The following is a 23,918-nucleotide window of genomic DNA, read 5'->3' as shown; positions in this document are numbered from 1 at the left end:
ACATAGGAACTTCAAAATTCTTTACTAACTCGTACAAACTTCACTGATCGTAAGATGCTGAAAACTAAAGCAACTCATTTTTAAGATATTACACAGTTACACTAACTATACCAAATCGTATATTCTCGTGGATTGGATCATGTTGACCATACCGTTCGCACACAAGTATCGACACATATTCATTCTACTGAAATAATTCAGAATTACTCCTGTCTTCATAACGTAGATTCACAATGTCGAATGAAGACTGTGCTTGACATTCATAAATTATTTCTCCAACCATTTGTAAGGTAAATACAGGAAATAACAACAATTATATGTATTTAACAGATGTAATTAGTTACACTGAACACATAAATACTGAAAATGTAAATTGAAATATCCATATGACATGTCTTGATTAAGAATGATCCACAGATGTGAAAGAAGGGTCCAAAGGCTCCCAGAATAATGGCGTTTCCATTCAATGTAGGTGCGTTATACTTCAGTGTGACACCTTATCTAATGTGCAGTTGTGCGACTGTTGACGTCATCTGAAAAAGAAGATAATACTCTGTTACAAATTACTTACGAATATTTGCCTGTCAAACATTAAAGGTGCAAGTAAATTATGAGCTGTGCAACGAGTATACACAAACATTAAAAAAAGTTTTGCATCACCCCGGTTCCCAGAACTCCTGAAGATAGACGTTGACTGTGGATATTGTATCGCAGACGCAGTCCCTTTGAATGTTCAAAGATGTCACTAAAGCCACCCAAAGATGTAAACAACCATGCATGTGCAGCGCCTATTAGACGGAGGGGGTCCGACAGCCAATCAGTTCCAGTCATTCCACCAGGAAGGAGGTACACGGCTCGTGTTGTCTGTAGGTCAACCATGCCTAGACGGTCAATACCGCGGTTCGATCGCGTCCGCATTGTTACTTTGTGCCAGGAAGGCCTCTCAACAAGGGAAGTGTCAAGGTGTCTCGGAGTGAACCAAACCGATGTTGATCAGACATGGAGGAGATACGGAGAGACAGGAACTGTCGATGACATGCCTCGCTCAAGCCGCCCAAGGGCTACTACTGCAGTGGACGACGGCAACCTACGGATTATGGCTCGGAGGAACCCTGACAGCAATGCCACTATGTTGAATAATGCTTTTCGTGCAGCCACAGGACGTCGTGTTACGACTCAAACTGTGCGCAATAGGCTGCATGATGCGCAACCTCACTCTCGACGTCCATGGCGAGGTCCATCTTTCCAACCATGACACCACGCAGCGCGGTACAGATGGACCCAACAACATGCCGAATGGATCGCTCAGGACTGGCATCACGTTTTCTTCACCGACGAGTGTCGCATATGCCTTCAACCAGGCAATCGTCGGAGACGTGTTTGGAGGCAATCCGGTCAGGCTGAACGCCTTAGACACACTGTTCAGCGAGTGCAACAAGGTGGGGGCTCCTTTCTGTTTTGGGGTGGCATTACGTGTGGTCGACGTACGCCACTGGTGGTCATGGAAGGCGCAGTAACGGCTGCACGATACGTGAATGCCGTCCTCCGGCCGATAGTACAACCATAACGGCAGCATATTGGCAAAGCATTCGTTTTCATGGACGACAATTCGCGCCCCCATCGTGCACATCTTGTGAATGACTTCCTTCAGGATAATGACATCGCTCGACTAGAGTGACCAGCATGTTCTCCAGACATTGACCCTATCGAACATGCCTGGGATAGATTTAAAAGGGCTGTTTATGGACGAAGTGACCCACCAACCAATCTGAGGGATCTACGCCGAATCGCCGTTGAGGAGAGGGACAATCTGGACTTGCCTTGATGAACTTGTGGATAGTATGCCACGACGAATACAGGCATGCATCAATGCAAGAGGACGTGCTTCAGAGTATTAGAGATACCGGTGTGTACAGCAGTCTGGACCACCGTCTTTGAAGGTCTCGCTGTATGGTGGTACAACATGCAATGTGTCGTTTTCATGAGCAATAAAAAGGGAGGAAATGGTGTTTATCTTGATCTCTATTCCAGTTGTCTGTACAGGTTCCGTAACCCTCGGAACCGTGGTGATGCAAAACTTTTTTTGGTGTGTGTATAAGGCCGCGCGGGGGTAGCCGTGGGGTCTTGGGCGTCTTGTTACAGTTCGCGCGGCTCCCTCCCCCCCCCCCCCCCTTGGAGGTTCGAGTCCTCCCTCAGGCATGGGTGCGTGTGTTGTCCGTAGCATAAGTTAGTTTAAGTTAGATTAAGTAGTGCGTATGCCTAGGGACCGATAACCTCAGCAGTTTGGTCCCATAGTCCTTACCACAAATTTCCAACTTTTGTGTGTATAATGTAAAGTTTTCTGAAACGTGTAATGACAAAAAAGAGGTAAGATGCGTATGTTTAAGATGATTGTTTTGAGAAATTCGTCTGTCTTTAATTTTTCGTTATTTAATACATGTTCATTGTGAATCCTGTTTTCGAGTTGTAATATTCTACGGGTGAAACTTCTTCACGGAACGTAAAATTGGCATGTAACATCTAATCAAAGAATGGATATGGACAAACTGCGACCAAACGTACAGTAAAACATGGGCTGAGTGAGAACCAATACTCAGGCGATCAATTTAAACTGTATTGTGGCGTTCATGACCGTATTAACCATCGACATATCTAATACACTGGATTACGTATATGATCGTGTTGTTGAGTAAGTACTTGCGATATCTACACTGATGACCACCTGCTTAATAGCTTGTGTGTCCGTCTCTGGAACGAAACACATCACTGATTCTGCGGATCATGGAACCGACAGTTTGTTGGTATGTTTTGAGGGGTATGTGGCATTAAATGTCTACGCGAAGGCCATGTAATTCGCGTCAATGACGGGCTGCTAATTTGCATACGCTGTGATAGCGCCCTATAGCAACCCATATGGGTTGCACAGATGACAAAATGGTAGATATCGAAATAGACGACAGAGGGATAGAGAAACAATTAAAATCGCTCAAAAGAGGAAAGGCCTCTGGACCTGATGGGATACCAGATCAATTGTACACAGAGTACGCGAAGGAACTTGCCCCCCTTCTTGCAGCGGTGTACCGTAAGTCTCTAGAAGAGCGTAGCGTTCCAAAGGATTGGAAAAGGGCACAGGTCATCCCCGTTTTCAAGAAGGGACGTCGAGCAGATGTGCAGAACTATAGACCTATATCTCTAACGTCAATCAGTTGTAGAATTTTGGAGCACGTATTGTGTTCGAGTATAATGACTTTTCTGGAGACTAGAAATCTACTCTGTAGGAATCAGCATGGGTTTCGAAAAAGACGGTCGTGTGAAACCCAGCTAGCGCTATTCGTCCACGAGACTCAGAGGGCCATAGATACGGGTTCACAGGTAGATGCCGTGTTTCTTGACTTCCGCAAGGCGTTCGATACAGTTCCCCACAGTCGTTTAATGAACAAAGTAAGAGCAGCGAATTGACGCATGGTGCAGGGAATGGCAATTGAATCTCAATGTAGACAAGTGTAATGTGCTGCGAATACATAGAAAGATAGATCCCTTATCATTTAGCTACAAAATAGCAGGTCAGCAACTGGAAGCAGGTAATACCATAAATTATCTGGGAGTACACATTAGGAGTGATTTAAAATGGAATGATCATATAATGTTGATCGTTGGTAAAGCAGATGCCAGACTGAGATTCATTGGAAGAATCCTAAGGAAATGCAATCCGAAAACAAAGGAAGTAGGTTACAGTACGCTTGTTCGCCCACTGCTTGAATACTGCTCAGCAGTGTGGGATCCGTACCAGGTAGGGTTGATAGAAGATATAGAGAAGATCCAACGGAGAGCAGCACGCTTCGTTACAGGATCATTTAGTAATCGCGAAAGCGTTACGGAGATGATAGATAAACTCCAGTGGAAGACTCTGCAGGAGAGACGCTCAGTAGCTCGGTACGGGCTTTTGTCAAAGTTTCGAGAACATACCTTCACCGAAGAGTCAAGCAGTATATTGCTCCCTCCTACGTATATCTCGCGAAGAGACCATGAGGATAAAATCAGAGAGATTAGAGCCCACACAGAGGCATACCGACAATCCTTCTTTCCACGAACAATACGAGAATGGAATAGATGGGAGAACCGATAGAGGTACTCAAGGTACCCTCCGCCACACACCGTCAGGTGGCTTGCGGAGTATGGATGTAGATGTAGATGTAGGTACGATAGGGTTTACATCCGGCAAATTTCGTTGCCGAGGCATCAACTTGAGTTCACTATAATGCTTCTCATACCACTGTAGCTCGGTTATGGTTCCAAGACACGGACAATTATGCTGCTGAAAGATGACATCACCGTCGGGGAAGACATCAAGCATGAAGGGACGCAGGGTGTTTACAGCTGTCAGCGTGTCTTCGATTATTACCACAGGCCCCATGCAAGTCTCCTATAGCGTACTACTGCTCCTACCAACCTACGTCCGTGGCGCGCTGCATGTTTTTGCCGCCGTTCACCTCGATGATGGCGTTTGTGGAGACAATCATCGACCTAGCGTAGCAAAAGTGTGGTTCAACCGAATAGCCGAGCGGCTTCCATTGATCGACGATCGAATCCCTACGGCCCTGTGCCCACTGCAGTCGTAATTGACGATGTCGTTGAGTCAACCAGTGAATACGTAGGAGTAGTCTGCTGCGGAGGTCTGGTTCAATACTGTACGATGAACGGTGTGCTCAAAAACATTTCTGAGTGCACCAGCATTGCGCTGTTTCGGCAGAAATGCTACAAATCACCATTTTTTTTAGAGAGCAGACAAGCCTCTGAACCCCACGTTCTGTGAAGAGTCATGGACGTCCAACCGTTTAGCACCTAGTAGTGGTCTCACTGTCCTTCTACCTCTCTCCACCCATGTTCACGAGAGTACAACGTAAATATTCGACCAATTTCGCCGTTTACGAAATACTCGTTCACAGGCTGAGCGTAATAATAATTTGCCCTTTGTCAAAGTCACTTACGTCAATGGATTTCCCCATTTTCAGCCCTTATCTTCGTTAGGGCGATCCCCAGTCCGTGTTTTCTCCGCTTACGTACCTTTTTTTTCCGCGTCACGTGGCCGCGACGTCACCAGGCGGCATCCAACTCGTGGTGGGCAGTTGTCATAATGTTTTGGTTCATCAGTGCATGATTTCATGTAGTCTACTAATGGACCTGATAACTGAATTTAGCGACTCCGATAGACGAAGTGTTTGAATACATGATCGTCAGAACTAAACTTTTACTGGTAAATAAATTTTGTGAATAAAAAGAAGGGAATATTATTATAGTCCCGGCCATCTTTAGCGAAAATCAAATGTTAGTTTTAACCCAAACTAAGTGGTTAATAATAATTCAATAATATTTCATACGTCTCTTGTAGCGTCACTTTTATGGTAAAATTATGAATAATACAAATATGAATGAAAATCATGTATTAATAAAATGTATTTTGCCATTTTTGTTATGAACTTATAAGCAAAAGTGTAAAACGTGTTACAGTTATTACTAATGTGAAGTGACATTTTATTTGTGCAACGAGAAACAACGTTTCATAGACCTCTGATATTATGTTAAGCGTCGGTAAAAAATAGCTTTGATCTTTTTCATTTATTTATAATGTAACACTTCGATTCTGACTTTGATATTGTTCTGAGCTGATCGATGGGTGTTCATGTAAAAATACATGAAATGTATTCGCAGCTGCGAATATGGACAACCATGAACTGTATAATGGAATGAAGACAATGAAAATTTGTGCCGGACCGGCACTCGAACCCGGATTATCTGGAGCGGTCGCCTTACCATCAGGCTATCCGAGCACGACTCACTGCCACACCTATACTTCCACATGTCATCAACCTACATTCGTAGATCCGTTCTGTATTTTCCCGTACGTTTTAATTGAAAATCCCATGCACGTATGCAGCGGATAAATAAGATACTGCAGTGCCCGAGTTGTTACGAAGGACGATGCTAAGTTCCTCGTTATGAAATGCATGAAACGTATTTGCAGTTGCAAATATGGACGACCGTCAGCTGTATCATACGAAGTTGACAATGAAACTTTGTGCCAGACCGGGACTCGAACCCGAATCAGCGCTAGTGGCCGCCTTACTATTAGGGTATTCAGATATTTTGACACACGGAGAGTGAAATGGTGGAATTGCAGTTTGATGTTTAATGTTGTCACATTAATGTGAATCGATTCACATTGTAAGGATGGCATATAATGTCTAGTTTTTGTATGTAGTGTAAAATAATTTGGCAGTTACGACAAGTAATACGTAACATTACACATGTGTTTGAAAATTACAAGTCATCCTCGCACTATCTAAATAAAGATCGTCTACATTACAGCCTAATACAGACTATGGCCGGCCGCTGTGACCATACGGTTCTAGGCGCTTCAGTCCGGAACCGCGCTGCTGTTACGGTCGCAGGTTCGAATCCTGCCTCGGGCATGAATGTGTGTGTTGTCCTTAGGTTAGCTAGGTTTATGTGGTGTCACCGCCAGACACCACACTTGCTAGGTGGTAGCCTTTAAATCGGCCGCGGTCCGTTAGTATACGTCGGACCCGCGTGTCGCCACTATCAGTGATTGCAGACCGAGCGCCGCCACACGGCAGGTCTAGAGGGACTTCCTAGCACTCGCCCCAGTTGTACAACCGACTTTGCTAGCAATCGTTGACTGACAAAATACGCTCTTATTTGCCGAGACGATAGTTAGCATAGCCTTCAGCTATGTCATTTGCTACGACCTAGCCAGGCGCCATGTTCAGTTACTATTGATATTGTGAATAATGTACAGTCAAGAGCGACGTTCACCATTTATGGATTAAAGTTAAGTATTCCACCAGCTACGTCCGTTTTTCTAAATTCAAATTTCCTTGACCTGTTCCGGACCTCACGCCAGCCTGCGTGAGCTAAAACGCGTGCCTTTCGGCTTCCTCTAATAACACGGTGTTGCCAACCCACAACAGTTTAAGTAGTTCTAAGTCTAGGGGACTGATGACCTCAGATGTCAAGTCCCATAGTGCTTAGAGCCATTTGAACCATTACCAACTATGTTTCTTTTATTAAGCATTTGGAGGCTGCGAATCCCCACAAAAACAAAAAAAAACATCACCTATTTTAAAACTTTCGAACTGGTTGTCAGTAGTGAAATGGATCGATAGTCGTCACGATCTCTCCTATTATATGTCATAAAAGAACGGTCTACCAGTGGCATACTTTAGTCTGTCTGGAAGGATACCATGTGAAAAAGAGTACCATGTGAAAGCGACTTATTAAATTTTGGGTGAGTGCAATGACTATAATAATTTTTACTACTAAATGAACAAATCACTTCTTCTGGAATGGAATCCAGTTGGAATGTCGTCTTATTACGATCTGACGTGATGCAACAAACACAATGAAAACTATAGTCATGCTTGCGTTCATTCTTGGGTAAGCTACATTCTGTTGTACTCAAGTTTATATCTAGCATCAGTTCATTCCCAGAGAATACGTTTTTGACTCAGCAACAGTATATTTATGCAAGTGAAAAGCGACTTTACCTATCTGAGTAGGGGCGGCCAAGATTTCGGCTCGCAGACCGTGCCCGGGCCCAAGCGCCAAAATGCTGGGCCTCGTTGCACGTTTCCCCCACCGCCAAGCCACGCTGTTTAAGGCGTGAAGGGGGAACGGGGGAAATCTGGTAACGCACCGCATTTAAATAGCAGTGCCGTCGCATGAAACACGACTTGGTTTCATAAATCGCACTTCTAACAACATAGATCACAAACAAAACAATTTTTCAGTATTATTTAACAATGTTTGGCGCTCTAAAGACAATATAATTTTTACATGTTGCGAACTGTAGGCATACTGATAGACACATTCAATTTCGCGGATTTTCGCACCCAAGTTGCCATGTAATCGTGAGTTATTTAGTTTCAGAATCGAAAAAAGTTCTTTCACATCAGCATGTCGATAGAGATATTATAGAACCTTTACAATCTCATTGTGGAGACATGGAAATTCTGCTCGAGGAAAGCAATGTAGACGCCCTGGACACTTTTAACGTAATAATATTTATAGATAACTTAGAAGCGGTCTTCTACCCCCTTCTGGTGGTGTGGCTGCTAAAGCGGTACACCACAAACCACAAACAAGAGGATTGCCATGCGCCACCGCCTCTGGCAGACATTCATGGTCCGAAGATGATCTGATAAAAAGATCGAAACCAGTCACCATTAAAAATGTTAAGCGATCGAGACTGCTTCTAAGTTATTTACAATAATTACAGATCGCTGTTTTTCTATATAAGAACTATGTTCTTTAAAATGGTAATAATATTTGTCATTAAAACTGAAATTACATTGGAGGTCAATCAGTTACATCTGCGCGTGCACAGGGGCGCTTTCAACTGAGACGGAGGATGGTCTCTAAAACAGGTGTAAGATTCACAGTGTCCACAAAAGCTTTGGAAATTTATCCTTGTATTTCACTCAAGGCCCCCCATCACACACGGGTGAGTGATCTAATTAGATTTAAGCCTTCTTCACACCTGGTAACAATGGATCGGATGTGAGGCGCCCAGTTTAACTGAGAGTCAAAAATCATCCCCAGAAATCGATCTTGAAGTTCGGCAGGCCCTGTTGTAGAGGCTCATAAGCCTGTTTTATAACAGACGCAGGAACGGTGTCAGTATCTCCTAGCGGAACACTCCACGCAACTTGTCAAATCTGGCGTTCTCCTTAACGGCAGTGAGCTTAAGGAACCGGCCTTGTCAGAAAGTGTCCTTTCTATAACGGGATTTTCTTTTTAAACGCATCCAAATCGAATCAGAATTAGTTTCTCACCTTGTAGCGTCTTACTGTCGGCAGTGTGCAGTCAAGTCCACTTAAAATGTGAGGTCTGCAACCCATTCCGGACGTTCTAATTTTCGTTCCCGTAATCCCTTTTCCTTCATAAATTCAACAATAACAAGTTTTAACTCAAAAAATCGTTCTGGGCTCGTTGTCTTGACTTGACCAACGTACTTTTCAGTAATATGTAAAGGTTCCATACTCTTCGTTCAGTTCTGTCGAAAACTGTTGCAGATGACAGTGCAATAATGCAGACGAATTCATAAATTTTACTACTCATACTACCAATTCCTTCACATGCCGTGTGCCTGAAAATTTAGAACAAAGCGCTCCTTGATGTATTTGAGAATGAATCCCATCTGTCGACCTTTGTAATTATTTGCTCGTTCATTGTCAACTAAAGTTTAAATTCTTTCTGCATGGTATTGTACGATCATTTCGCAGCAAATCTGCAGTATCCGTCACTTACGCGACTGCATAACAGATACTGAGAATTCTTATCCCTCCTTTCTGTCATTCCCATTCATTCTTAAAGGCTTGCGACGATAGATCGCTAGGCTGCCCCCTCCCCCCTTTTTTTTAATTAAAAAGCATCCACTGAACATGTGAACGTCCTTCGTACCACAGTCAAACAGCGCTTACACCGAAATTCTGACGAAGTGAAGAGAGATGTGACGACCGGAAACTGCCACACCGCAACACTAAATGAAAATTCGTGCTGTACCGAGTACTTCGGGGAAGGAGAGAGCACAGCCGAGAAAGGTCGAACTGTGCCCCGCACAACGTGCCCGCGTGAAGTTTGGCAGGCCGTGGCCGGCCCTGTTGTAGAAGCTCATATGCCTGTATTGTAACAGATGCAGGAACTGTGCCACCACCTCGTGACGGAACACTGCATGCAACTTCTCAAATCCCACGCGTCGTTGCCAAGACACAGTTTCATCGCAAACCATTCCCTCCTCTTGCTAGCAAGCGACGTCGCCGCTCATTTGTGTAACCCAAACGCGTTCTCGTTGTTTCTTGCCAGTTCAGACACGCATTTGTTGGCTGCAGCGTGACTTGCTAGAGCGAGGTTGAGCTCCTTATTAACAAAGCCCTTATTCTATGCTTGCGAATCTGCCCACAGAAGCGAAACATTTGCTATTATACACTTTTAATCGGTAGCTCTTAGCAACATGGAAGATGCAGGTAATAATTCCAATTCTGAAAAGTGGTAAAGATCCAAATGTGGCCTCTAACTATCGACCCACTGCTTTGTCGTCGTGTGTTGCCAAAACTCTGGAACGAATGGTTAACAGCAGATTGGAATGGTGGCTTGAAAATCGCAATTGATACCTAGGACTCAATACGGCTTCAAAAAGGCAAAGGGACTATGGACAATCACTATTCGTTTGCTATGGATATTAAGTCAGCCTTTGAAATGAAACAAACAGTGGTCACTGCCTTTCTGGACGATCGCTTTCATATACCAGTTATCTTGGACAAACTGGCGGAATTCGGAATTCCTCCATAGATTATTTATGGCATCAATACCATGGTCGCTCAAAGAACCATCTACGTCCGTTACAAAGGAAACATGATCGGACCTTTTCTTGTCTCCCAGGACTTGCCTCAGAGTGCAATTTCAAGTCCCTTCCTGTATATTCTGTATGCGCGTGATCTAGAGCGAATAATCACCCCCACACACAAAGATACTGCAGTATGCAGACGATGGCTGTGATATTTCACTGCCGCTTCGTATCGTCAGGCCAAAATGGCAGTACTCACAACCATTGCTTATAATGATGAATGGCTGTCTACTAACGGGCTGGAGATTTCGGCTGAGAAATCAGTAATCGTCCTCTTTTATAAGTCGACATCGGCTCGCATTGATGGTCACTTAAGCTGGGCACCTCACATCCGATCCATTGTTGTCATGTGTGAAGAAGGTTTAAATGTAATTCGATCACTTACCCGTGTATGGTGGAGAGCGAACCAGAGTAGTTTACCAACCATGTACCAGGGGATTATTCGATCTCGGCGAGACTGTAGCTGTCAACTGTAGCACAATGCGTCAAAGGTTCATCTCACAAAACTAGGTACTCTTCAATACAGAGTCATTCGTATCTCTCTTGGAACCATGCGTCCGACGCCCATCAACGCTCTTTTAGTGGAAGCAGGGCAGATGCCCTTGGGCATTACACGCCAAATGCTATTGGATAAATTCTACACTATTGGCCATTAAAATTGCTACACCAAGAATAAATGCCGATGATAAACGGGTACTCATTGGACAAATATATTATACTAGAACTGACATGTGATTGCATTTTCACGCGATTTGGGTGCATAGATCCTGAGAAATCAGTACCCAGAACAACCACCTCTGGCCGTAATAACGGCCTTGATACGCCTGGGCATTGAGTCAAACAGAGCTTGGATGGCGTGTACAGGTACAGCTGCCCATGCAGCTTCAACACGATACCACAGTTACCAAGAGTAGTGACTGGCGTATTGTGACGAGCCAGTTGCTCGGCCACCATTGACCAGACGTTTTCAGTTGGTGAGAGACCTGGAGAGTGTGCTGACCAGGGCAGCAGTCGAACATTTTCTGTACCCAGAAAGTCCCGTACAGGGCCTGCAACACGCGGTCGTGCATTATCCTGCTGAAATGTAGGGTTTCGCACGGATCGAATGAAGGGTAGAGCCACGGGTCGTAACACATCTGAAATGTAATGTCCACAGTTCAAAGTGCCGTCAATGCGAACAAGAGGTGACCGAGACGTGTAACCAATGGCACCCCATACCATCACGCCGGGTGATACGCCAGTATGACGATGACGAATACACGCTTCCAATGTGCGTTCACCGCGATGGCGCCAAACACGGATGCGACAATCATGATGCTGTAAACAGAACCTGGATTCATCCGAAAAAATGACGATTTGCCAATCGTGCACCCAGGTTCGTCGTTGAGTACACCATCGCAGGCGCTCCTGTCTGTGATGCAGCGTCAAGGGTAACCGCAGCCACGGTCTCCGAGCTGATAGTCCATGCTGCTGCAAACGTCGTCGAACTGTTCGTGCAGATGGTTGTTGTCTTGCAAACATCCCTATCTGTTGACTCAGGGATCGAGACGTGTCTGCACGACCCGTTACAGCCACAGCGGATAAGATGCCTGTCATCTCGACTGCTAGTGATACGAGGCCGTTGGGATCCATCACGGCGTTCCGTATTACCCTCCTGAACCCACCGATTCCATATTCTGCTAACAGTCATTGGATCTCTACCAACGCGAGCAGACTTCGCCTGAAGATGGCAAGTAAAAAACTTGCTGAAACGTTGCCGGAGAACAACTCATTGACTCAATTTTCAACCAGAGAAAATATCATCGTTATTAACTTTCCTTATCTTTATTCTTCACGGCAACATATTTGCAGCCCTCTGCCGCCCGAAGGCTCCGAATTGTAGCGTGTAACATGGTATGTGTAAGGCAACTACGTCAGTAAGTGAGAAACAGGGTTTTGTAATCGACTTTCGAATTCGAAGAGTTCGTCCACACATGGAGCACCGTCTCCTTCAGCATGACAAAGCCAGACCCATATGAGCGCTGCGGCATCTGCAATAATTCGACGCCTTGGGTTCACTGACATTGAGCATCTTCCATCCAGTCGCGACTTGGCCTTATCCGAATTTCATCTGTTTCCAAAACTCAAAGAACACCTTCGAGGACTTCACTTTGGTAGTGAAAAAGCGGTGCAAGCAGAGGTGATATTGTGGCTCCGTCAATAAGGTCAACAGTCTACAGTGACGGTATCAACAAACTGGTCTCTCCTCGGGAGAAATTTATTCATCGACAGGGTGACTAAATAAATATGTAGACATGAAGTATAAAGATGCAGAACGTTGATAACGTTTGCTTATAAAAATTCGGAGGTATTACTTTTCAGCTCTTCCTCGTATATGCTAATTACTTTTTCTTTATCTGAAAGTATCCACACTATTCTACTGAAGGAAAAGCCAGTCTCATACCTCTATTTTCGCTTTTGAGGACTTTTAGCCCATACTCCCGTTCATCAAATGATTAATCATTCTTAAGGGCCTACCGTTTTCAAATTGTGCCATCGTGTTTCTGCTCTACAAAAATTTTCGTGTTTTAGAAAAGTCACTTAAGTTTAGTTGTCAGTCAGTGGATGTTCCCAAAAATATTTACCTCTGTCTTAAATCTTTTTTCTTTTGTAATATGTAAGAACAGATACTTAGAATGTGCGACTCCTTTGTACAGGGTGTTTCCGTAAGAGCGTGCAGAAATGTAAAAGGACATACAGAATGCTCCACTGAACAATTCGAGGTAGGGAACCTGTGATTGGAGAAGTCAGCTTAAGGAGATATGGAAGTAAACTTGTCTACCGCTTTGTCTAGCATTACTGTTTTCCAGCTTATTTACAAGTAACATGAGTTCAAGTTTACACGTTATGTGCTGTTTATTTACATATACATTCATTATTTCCTGCAAGGAAACAAGGAGGACGAGCCTGGTAACTGGGACGTTATGTTGCAGGATTCGTTTACTTTACTTATCCACAAGGTGCCTCTGTTGCATCGTATTTACACTGTCTGTTGGCTGTTCGTGAGAGGATGTAGATACAGCATGACGGTGCACCGTCTCACTTCAGTGTGAATGTCCGCAACCATTTCAGTGCTGTATTTCCTGGTCGCTGGATTGGAAGGAGAGGTCCTATTCCATGGCCTGCGAGATCACCTGACCTGAATCCCCTTCATCATTCCCTATGGGGATATCTTAAGTCACTTGTGTATTAGTCGCCTGTGTATACAGAGGTGGAAGTAGTTGCCAGTGTTGTAGCTGCCTGTGATGTGATTCGAAACACACCAGCGATATTTGTCAGGGTGCGTCACAGTCTTCTTCGCTGATGTCACGCTTGCATTGTGGGTGAAGGCCGTCAGTTTCAGCACATTTTGTAAGATATAGTATTTTGTCAATGACGGTAACTAACGTAAATAAAAAGGTACACAGTAGTGTGATTTTATTCCTATTATCTCCGTAAGATGGCTTCTCCGACCCCAGGTTCCCTGCCTCAAATTGTTCCGTGGACCATCCTCTATGTCCCGTTAAGTTTTGCATGCTTTCATGGAAACACCCTGTATACAAGTCAATAACGTACGCTTATTTCAACAGACTGATGTGCGGAAGAGAGCATCTATGCGTCATTTGAAACTATGCGTGAACATTTTACATTCGCGTGAACTGATCAGTTCCCGATTCTATTATTGAACGAATTCCGCAGCTTTGGCTACCGTTCGACGGAATGCCACAGCCGACAATGGATAATTTTAAATTTTATCTTTGTAACAGATCTGTATCAAACTTTTAGAATCCTTTTTATCTAAAGATGAGAAGGCAAACATCTACGGTGCCCATAGGAAGTACATTATGCTTGGAAAGGTCTTGTTTCAGATCGGACCAGCGTTTAGGTATCCGGTATTTGTTAGCAGTAACGGAATTGTATTAGTCTGAGAATTTATTTCCTGGTTTGTATAAGCATTAGCTATTTACGGCTTAAATATTATTCTTTTTTCTGATGATTTCTTTATACGAGGGTCACTCAAAAAGAAATGCAGACTATTTTTTTTAATCCATCTTTTATTCTACATGTTAAAAGTTTTAAGTGTGTAGACACATCCTTTAGGAACAATATTTTCATTTCTCCCCATAATTTACATCCCTGTCAACTGCCTTACGCCATCTTGGAACCAGCGCCTATATACCCGCACGGTAAAATTCTGGACCAACCTGTTGGAGCCACTGTTTGGCAGCGTGCACAAGAGAGTCATTATCTTCAAACCTTGTACCACGAAGAGAGTCTTTCAGTTTCCCAAAGAGATGATAGTCACATGGAGCCAGGTCAGGACTGTATGGCGGGTGTTTCAGTGTGAGTTTTGTGATCGCTTCCATGGTTTCTTGACTGACATGTGGCCATGCATTGTCGTGCAACAGCAAAACATCCTGCTTTGCCGATGTGGTCGAACACGACTCAGTAGAGCTTGAAGTTTCTTCAGTGTCGTCACATATGCATCAGAAATTATGGTGGTTCCACATGGCATGATGTCCACAAGCAAGGGTCCTTCGGAATCGAAAATCACCGTAACCATAACTTTTCCAGCAGAAGGTGTGGTTTTGAATTTTTTATTCTTGGCTGAATTTGCATGATGCCACTCCACTGATTGCCTCTTCGTCTCTGGTGAAAAATGATGGAACCATGTTTCATCACCTGTCACAATTCTTCCAAGAAATTCATCTCCACCATTCTCTTACTGTTCCAAAAGTTCGCTGCATACCGTTTATCTTGTTTCTATGTGAGCCACTATCAACATCCTGGGAAACCACCTGTCACAAATCTTTTTTAACGCCAACACTTTCAGCATTCTGCAAACACTTCATTCCCCTATCCCGAAGTAGTGTGACAATTCGTTCAATGTGATGCGTCTGCAGCAGTCACCAATTCGTTAACTCTCTGCTCATTGTATGGAGTGTGTGCAGTGCCAGGCCTGTCACTGTAAGGACAATCCTCAATATTACCGTGACCGTTTTTATAACGTAACGTGCTTGCCCACCAACTAACTGTACTGCGATCGACAGCAGCACCTGCATACACCTTTTTCAACCTCTTGAGGATGTTTCCCACTGTCTCGTTTTCACAGTATAGGAATTCCATGACAGCACGTTGCTTCTGACGAACGTCAAGTGTAGCAGCCATCTTGAAGACATGCTGTGACGGCGCCACTCACGGGAACAGGTTGAACTAAATTTGAAAACAAGCGGGAAGGCTGTATCTACACACTGTAAAACTTTCACACATGTAGAATTATATTTTTACAAAAATAGTGTGCATTTCTTTTGGAGTGACGCTCGTAATACATTTTTCTGTCCAGCAGTGTTCGTTAATGAGCAACTTTTCTCAGTAACCCCTGCCATATTATAGCTGAAGATTCTAAGAGGCCGTGAAATATAAGACTGAACAGCACAGAGAAGAGCAAAAGCAAATGAGCAGCAAGTAATGATTCACAAGTTTACCTTGGGAAGGGACGTCGTTGCATTCATGCGCAAGCGTGGCGGCAGTCTTCTTCACTGTCGAACCTGCAACACACAAGCATCTGACTAGAACTCTTCCCATAGACTGCTGTTCCACTTCACAGCATGAACCTGATCTCTCTACAGACCTACAGGCTTTCAGACAATGGGTATATTTACAGAGTAATGCAGATACAACGTTGAGCTGCTCGCAGATCGTAACGCGCAGTCAGACAGGTAGGTAAGCGAAACCCGGATGGAGTCCGCGCGACGGATTGACGGCCGTGGGCTAGTATACCAGGGAGCTTCAGTGTGATTTTTATACTGTTTCTCACGATCGTTTAGGTAAATATTTAGCTGATCCCCGATTCGCAGACAGGTGGCACGCACGATTTCTTCCCTTAGAAGAAAGGCACCCGGCTACAAAGTTAAATAATAATATAAAATGTGTAAAATCCTGAAAAAGCAGATTCCTACTAGACGCGACAAACGCTCGGGAAAAGAGAACGCAGATATAATGCTGGCACATAATCATCACGGATTCAGAAATTATCGTCCTTGTGAAACACGACCAGTTCTTTATTCGCACGTAGTAGTGAGTGCTATCGACTGGAGATCTCAAACCTATTCCATATTTCCAGATTTCCGGAAGGCTTTTGGCACCGTTTCTCACAAAATATTTCTAATAAAATAGAGTACTAGACGTGGTAAACACCATGGAAAAGAAAATGCAGATATATATTGACACACAGTCAGCACTAATTAAGAAAATACCGTTCTTGTGAAACACAACTAGCTTTTTATTCGCACGAAGTAATAAGTGCTATTGAGTAGGGATCTCAGATTGATTCCATAATTCTAAACTTCCGGAAGGCTTTTGACACCGTTTAGCACAAAATACGCCTAAGCAAATAGCGTGCCTATGGAATATCACTTCAGTTGTGCGACTGGATTCGTAATTTCCTTTCAGGAAGGTCATACTACATAGTAATCAACGGAAATCATCGAGTAAAACAGAAGCGACATCCGGAATTTCCCAAGGAAGCTCTCTGCTGTTCCTAATCTATAGATACAATTTAGGAGACAATCTGAGCAGCTCCTTTAGACTGTTTGCAGATGATACTGTCAGATAATGTGGTAAAGAAGGAAAACCAACAACCACGTTTTATTGGAAGGACACTTACAAGATGCAACAGGTCTACTAAAGAAACTACCTACACTATTCTTGTTCATCCTCTGTTAGAGTACTGCTGCGCGGTGTGAGACCCTTTCCAGATGGGCCTGACGGAGGAGATAGAAAAAGTCCAAAGAGAGGCAACTCGTTTTGTATTATTGCGAAATAGAGGAGCAAGCGTCACGGATATTATAAACGAGATGGAGTGGCAATCGTTAAAACAAAGGCATTTCAGTTGTGGGGAGATATTTTCAAGAAATTTCAATCACCAACTTTCTTCTCTGAATGTGAAAATATTTTACTGTCTCCAACCTACATAGGGAGAAGGGATCATCGAAATAAATATAAGAAAAATCAGAGCTCGTACAGACAGATTTAAGTGTTCATTTTCCCCGCGCGCTGTTCGAGAGTCGAACTGTAGAGAAAAAGTCTGAAGGAGATTCGAAGAACCCTCTGCCAGGCACTTAAGTGTGAACTGCAGAGTATTGACCTAGACGTAAATGTAGATGTAAAGTTGGACCTGGAAGGTACAACAGACTGTGCTACTAACAGTAAAGAGTTCTTTACGCCCACGAGGCAAGAATTTAATAGGAGGCAGGTCGTCCTTTTGCAGCGACTGAGGAAGCGTTGCAACGAGGCATTGTGCCACGGAGGTTTATGATACCGTAAATGCGCCGGAAGGCCTCGAGGCCGTAAAGCCTCTCCATATATGGTGGCACTAGACGTCTTCGACGACAATGGGTGGTACTGCAAGACCGTCAAGGAGATAACATTGGGCTCTCACAGCTGATTTAGTATTTTGTAACAATACGACGCTGCTGTAAAGAGTCTCTGTGACAATCTTAATGAGACTCAAGAGTCCTGAGCTTCCTCACTGATACATATCCATCTGACATGATCGCGACGTAAGTTGGTGCAGTGGCGCTTCTCCCATGTTACGTCAGTCATTTCCCACTCATCATTTCTACTTCGTTTGTTTCTATTGAAGGTGGCTAGGGTAACATCCACACGCTAGAAACATAATATACACTAATATCACCGCTGTGTGGGTTCAACAATTCATCTACGTCTACATTACTACTTTGCAGTTCACACTTAAGTGTTGTCAGAGGGTTCGTAGACCCATAATCAGGCTGTTTCTCGACCTTTCCATTCCTGAATAGCACTTGAGTAAAATGAACACCTTGTGCGAGCTCTGTTTTATTTTATTACGGTGGTCATTTTTCCCTATGAAAATCAATAAAATATTCACACATTCGATGGAGAAAACTGATAACTAAAATTCGGTGTAAAGATCTCACAGCAGCGGAAAAGCCCTTTGTTTTATTGACTGCAACCACAGCTCTCGTATATCTTAGACATTCTCCCCCATATTTCGCGATAATACAAAACGAGCTGTCCTTCTTTGAACTTTTTCGTCTTCCTCCATCAATCCAATCTGATAACGATTCCACACCACGCAGCTATACTCCAAAAGAGGACGTAAAACCGTAATGTACACTGTCTCTTTAGTGGATTTGTTCCATCTACTAAGTGTTCTGCCAATAAAACGCTGTCTTTGGTTCGCCTTCCCCATTTTATATGTGATGGTTCCAGTTTTATTCGTTCGTAATAGTAATCTCTACGTATTTAGTTGAGCCGACAACTTTTAAACTTGTGTGATTTATCCTGTAATCATAAATTAACCGATTTTTTTAATACTCGTGTGGAGGACCTCACGCTTTTTGTTTAGGATCAATTGTCACTTTCCGCGCCATACAAATATCTTGTCTAAATCATTTTACACTTTGATTTGATCTTCTGAAGACTTTACTAGACGATAAACAACAAATAACAATCTAAGAGGACTACTAAAATTGTCTCCTAACTCGTTTAATTTCAGTAGATTAACAACACTAGAGGGCCCATAACACTTCCTTCGGGAACCTCAAAAATTACATCTGTTTCATTAGAGGACTTCCCGTCAATTACAAAGAACTGTGATCTTTATGACAGACGGTTAACCATCTAGTCGTACAGCTGAGACGATACACAGGCACGCATTTGATTAGAAGCCACTTGTGAAGAGAAATCTAAAAATACGCAATCAACTGTGTAAAGATCTCACCGCAGCGGAAAAGGCCAATGCCGTTTCACAATAGCCATATTTTCTGAATGTGTGCTGGTTGTGTCACAATATGTCATTTCCTTAAAGGTATTTCGTAATATCTGAACACAATCTGGAAACTAGACTCGGTTTCGGGAAGAGCAAGACGAATACCTCCATCAGATACCCAAATCAGATTTAGTTTCTCCTAATTTCCTACAGGTGATTGCTTCAACAATGTCATGGCCGAATTTTTCCCTATCCATTTCCACGTGAGCTAGTGCTCTGTCGCTAATGACATCGGCGCAGACGGGACGTTAAGCTCTAACCTCCCTTCTTCTACTGGAATTTACTGTTGATCTGTGAGTTTCTACAAACAGAAGTACTTTCTTGTATATCTTAGTCCACTACGTGTCACAGAGTTTTTTTAATATAATTCTTACTCTCTCCGAACACATGAATACTGACGGAAATCGGCTATTTCTTTTAATCAGTGTTCGCCGCTTGCCACGCAATTTTCGTACATTGTGAAGTGTGCGCTTTCTGCTTGCTGCTACATAATGAGAAATTTTCACAGTAAGACCTCCTCTCGTCGGCAGAATTTGACTGCAACGCAAGGAAGAAAAGAAAGCAGGCTCGACGTTAAGTCGACGTCAGGCTCATTGGAGATATCTCTCAAATAGAAGAGAGTGGTGAAACGACTAGGTCGTGGTCTTCATACAGGTGCCAATCGTCTTGGGTACAACTTTTATGTAACCTGATAATTAGCAGTCGCTAATCGAAACGGGTTGTGGGATTAACTCAAATTGGAACTGAAACTACTGTTTGATTAAAAACACCCACATTGTTTTCTTAGAATTGTTCTTGTGGGGGTTATTTGTCATAGCCTTCTTCCTGATGAGTAGTGAAATGTGTATCTGTAGTGCTCGGAATACGCTGGTCATTACTTAAACCACGAGATATGTTACTGGTTATTGTGGAAATGGAAGAAAGGGAGATTTTTTCCTCATAATTTGTGGAGCCATCTGGATCTAAACTACCCGTCCTTGAATGCGTCGCTATATATTGTTTCCAGAACACTTTTTCTTAAGCTAACTAAAAACATTTGCCACATTATACACGTTAGAGTACTGTATTACCGCGAATAACCCGAATGGCCTGACAAGTTAATCAAAAAAATGGTTCAAATGGCTCTGAGCACTATGGGACGCAACTTCTGTGGTCATCAGTCCCCTAGAACTTAGAACTACTTAAACATAACTAACCTAAGGACATCACACACATCCATGCCCGAGGCAGGATTCGAACCTGCGACCGTAGTGGTCGTGCGGTTCCAGACTGTAGCGCCTAGAACCGCTCGGCCACCCCAGCCGGCGGCAAATTAATCACCATCAAGAGTAAAGCATGTTCTGTCTCCAAGACACTGCGGAAAGATCTGGTATTTAATGTGTTATAATGGCGAATAATCTGGTGATTAGGAACTGTAAGCTGCCATCTCTCCACCTCTACACAGTCCACCGCTGACGACGAAAGTATCTTCCACCATTAGGATTGAACCAACTACGTACGTGTTCGGTATCACTACACTGATGACGCGAAGCATGAATTAAGTTGTTACGCAAGTGATGCTTAAGACTGAGTGTGGTCGTTTAGATGGATGAAAATGACCTCAAGGCCAGGGAGTCGCCAGCCGAACCGACAAATTATGGGGACGATAAAGCACCGCTTGACACCTGAAATACACGACGAATGAATGCAAGGGTAAGTTTCCGCAGTCTTTGTCACAGTCAATAAAATTCTTCTGGATGTACGACCGCATTGCCAATGTGTAAAATTGTCCGACGTTTCGGATACTAACTAGCAAACACACCGTGAGAAACGCCATTTGCAGCAATGTCGGAAAAGTCGGAGAACTTTACAAAATGGCTCTGAGCACTATGGGACTCAACTGCTGTGGTCATCGGTCCCCTAGAACTTAGAACTACTTAAACCTAACTAACCTAAGGACATCACGCACATCCATGCCCGAGGCAGGATTCGAACCTGCGACCTTAGCGGTCGCGCGGTTCCAGACTGTAGCGCCTAGAACCGCTTGGGGAGAGCTTTACACATTGATAGTGAGGTCACCTACTCGGAAGAATTTTATTCACGGCGAAGAGTGAATGGGTTATTAAGAGCCATTTTCAGATAAACCGAAGTGAGGACAATTTGGTTCTGAGGCCTCCACCTCAGTCTTTTGGTGGCAGGAGGATTTGGATGTTAGGGTGTGCGCCGCAGTGACAATCGACGGCAGCCTGCTGAGATTCTTGTGGTTGAAGATGGCGCGAAATGATATCTTGCGACGCGTTGACCGTCAGCTCGAGCATCTCGACCGCCAGCTAGTCTGACGTGCAACAGTCGACAGATCTTGAACTGCAACCCCTGACTCTGTCCCACTTGCAACCTGGACTCGCATTCGTGAGGACAACGATTCGCTGGATTTCTGTAACCGAGCGGTTCTAGGCGCATTAGTCCGGAACCGCGCTACTGCTACGATCGCAGGTTCGAATCCTGCCTCGGGCATGCATGTGTGTGATGTCCTTAGGTTAGTTAGGTTTAAGTAGTTCCAAGTCTAGGGGACTGATGACCTCAGATGTTAAGTCCCATAGTGCTCAGAGCCATTTGAACCATTTTTGACAATGGTCCAAGCCCGCGTTCGGCCGTCCTGCTTTAGGTTTTCGGTGATTTCCCTAAATCACTTCAGGTAAATGCCGGGATGGTCCCTTTGAAAGGGCACGGCCGACTTCCTTCCCCGTCCTCCCCTAATCCGATGGGAGCGATGGCCTCGCTGTTTGGTCCCCTTCCCCGAATCAACCAACCAACCAACCTACCTTACGTTATATCTCCTTATTCCTCCGTGTACTCATTCCTCGCACTTACGCCATTAGCTTGAAACGGGCGTTAGTTGTGCGTTCTCTACTTCATTGCTAGACAGCCTAATAAAAGCCGGGCAAGTTGGACTGGTACATGGCAAAAAAACCAGGACATGTCTGACTAAAACTGGACACCTGGCTACCCTGCCCATAACGCTCGGGTAGCATTCATCTCAAGCTAGGTGAAGAGAACCCTTCGTCATAGTGACGTAACACTACGTCATCGTGACGTAAATAACCTAAATCCACTACATGAGTGCGTATATCGATCTTTGCGGTTGCACCGATAACGTCGAAGCTAAATATAAATGCATGTGTACAACCGAAGTGACAGGAGTTATCTGTTACGCTCATCCCAGTTGTATTAATTATTAAGCTGGAATCCCAACAGTTTGGGATGGTATTATGTGTTTCAGGAACACAATGAATGTCTGAACGAAAGAACCATAACGAAAGTAAAAAAAAAAGCTTTTAGTCAATTTAAAAAAAAAAATCGATGAACCGTGCATAAATCGTGTGGATAGAAACGTGAAATAATTAATTATTAAGCTGCAATCCAAAGAATGTGGGATGTGATTGTGTGTTTCATGAACATAACGAATATCTGAATGAAGGAATCATAACCATAACGAAAGTGTCAAGGTATATTCTAGTCCGATTAATCGTGCATAAATCATGTGGATAAAAACGTGAAATAGGGAGAAATTGAAGTGTTTCGTATCTTTATAAAAGCCAATGAATTGTACATAATTCATGTTGGCAGAAACGTTAAACTGAGAAACTGAAGTTCGAAGTAATTCCGGATGTTTCTGGAAATATTAAACCATCTAGTTCCATTTAATTTTGCCTTAATGTTGTAAATCAACTAAGAACAATGAACAGTGCAGATTCAAGACGCACACAACAGTCGATGTATACAGAATGCACACAACAGTCGATAGGACAACTCGTGAAACTCATGATGACGCGTGCTCACCTAGCGTGAAATGAATGCTACCCGTAACGCTCCATCGGGACCGAGAGTCTCTCGAAAAATATCACTGAACAACTTCCGAATTTCTGTCGATGGAGATCTGAGCACCGATGCTAAAGACTGAGTGCTACAGATAAGAAGAGCGGGGGCGTTACCTGTTGGAGTTGCCTTCGCAACCGCTCCAGATGAAGGGCTGGCAGCGGCGGGCGGTGGCGTTCCAGAAGAAGCTGTGGAAGAGCCCGCGGCAGCGGCCGGGCGCCGCCTCCAGGCTGCAGTCAGGCCGGCCGGCCGGCTGTGGCCGGGGCTCCGCGCGCGCCTCCGCCTCCACTGCGAAACACACAACACCACATCTCAACGCACGGTTCAAATGGTTCAAATGGCTCTGAGCACTATGGGACTTAACATCTGTGGTCATCAGTCCCCAAGAACTACTTAAACCTAACTAACCTAAGGACATCACACACATCCATGCCCGAGGCAGGATTCGAACCTGCGACCGTAGTGGTCACGCGGTTCCAGACTGAAGCGCCTAGAACCGCACGGCCACACCGGCCGGCTCAACGCACGGGCTCACTGTAGTTTCCCCTGTGCCATCAGATACAGCTAAACAGGGAACATGTCCGATAGCGACTTGTCTTGTCTCTATAAGAGAGCGTGCGGAAAAGTAATGTCTCCCATTTTTTTTTTGTTTTTAAATAAAGCAAACATTCTTAAAATTCTACATCTTTAATCTTCATGTCTATGCATTTATTTCTCAACGTAGTCACCCTGGCGACGAACACATTTCTCCCAACGAGAGACCAGATAGAGTCCCAGAAACGAGGGCGTTCTAAAAAGTAATGCCATCGA

The 23,918-nt window shown here is 44.0% G+C and overlaps 1 long non-coding RNA gene across 1 annotated transcript in view; it reads right to left on the bottom strand.

Annotated features, from left to right (window-relative positions):
• Positions 1 to 318: 318 nt before the first annotated feature.
• LOC124555771 overlaps positions 319 to 23,918 on the bottom strand; it is a 41,528-nt gene continuing 17,928 nt past the window's right edge. Inside the window, exons 2-4 of the long non-coding RNA XR_006968584.1 lie at positions 23,225 to 23,396; positions 15,928 to 15,990; positions 319 to 533 (exon numbers count right to left, since the gene is read on the bottom strand). This is a non-coding gene — a long non-coding RNA (uncharacterized LOC124555771). The remainder of the gene's footprint in view (positions 534 to 15,927; positions 15,991 to 23,224; positions 23,397 to 23,918) is intronic.

The sequence above is a fragment of the Schistocerca americana genome, chromosome X (assembly GCF_021461395.2).
Source record: "Schistocerca americana isolate TAMUIC-IGC-003095 chromosome X, iqSchAmer2.1, whole genome shotgun sequence".
In the NCBI taxonomy this organism is placed as follows: Eukaryota; Metazoa; Arthropoda; class Insecta; order Orthoptera; family Acrididae; genus Schistocerca; species Schistocerca americana.
This window is presented reverse-complemented; position numbering and strand designations above follow the sequence as displayed.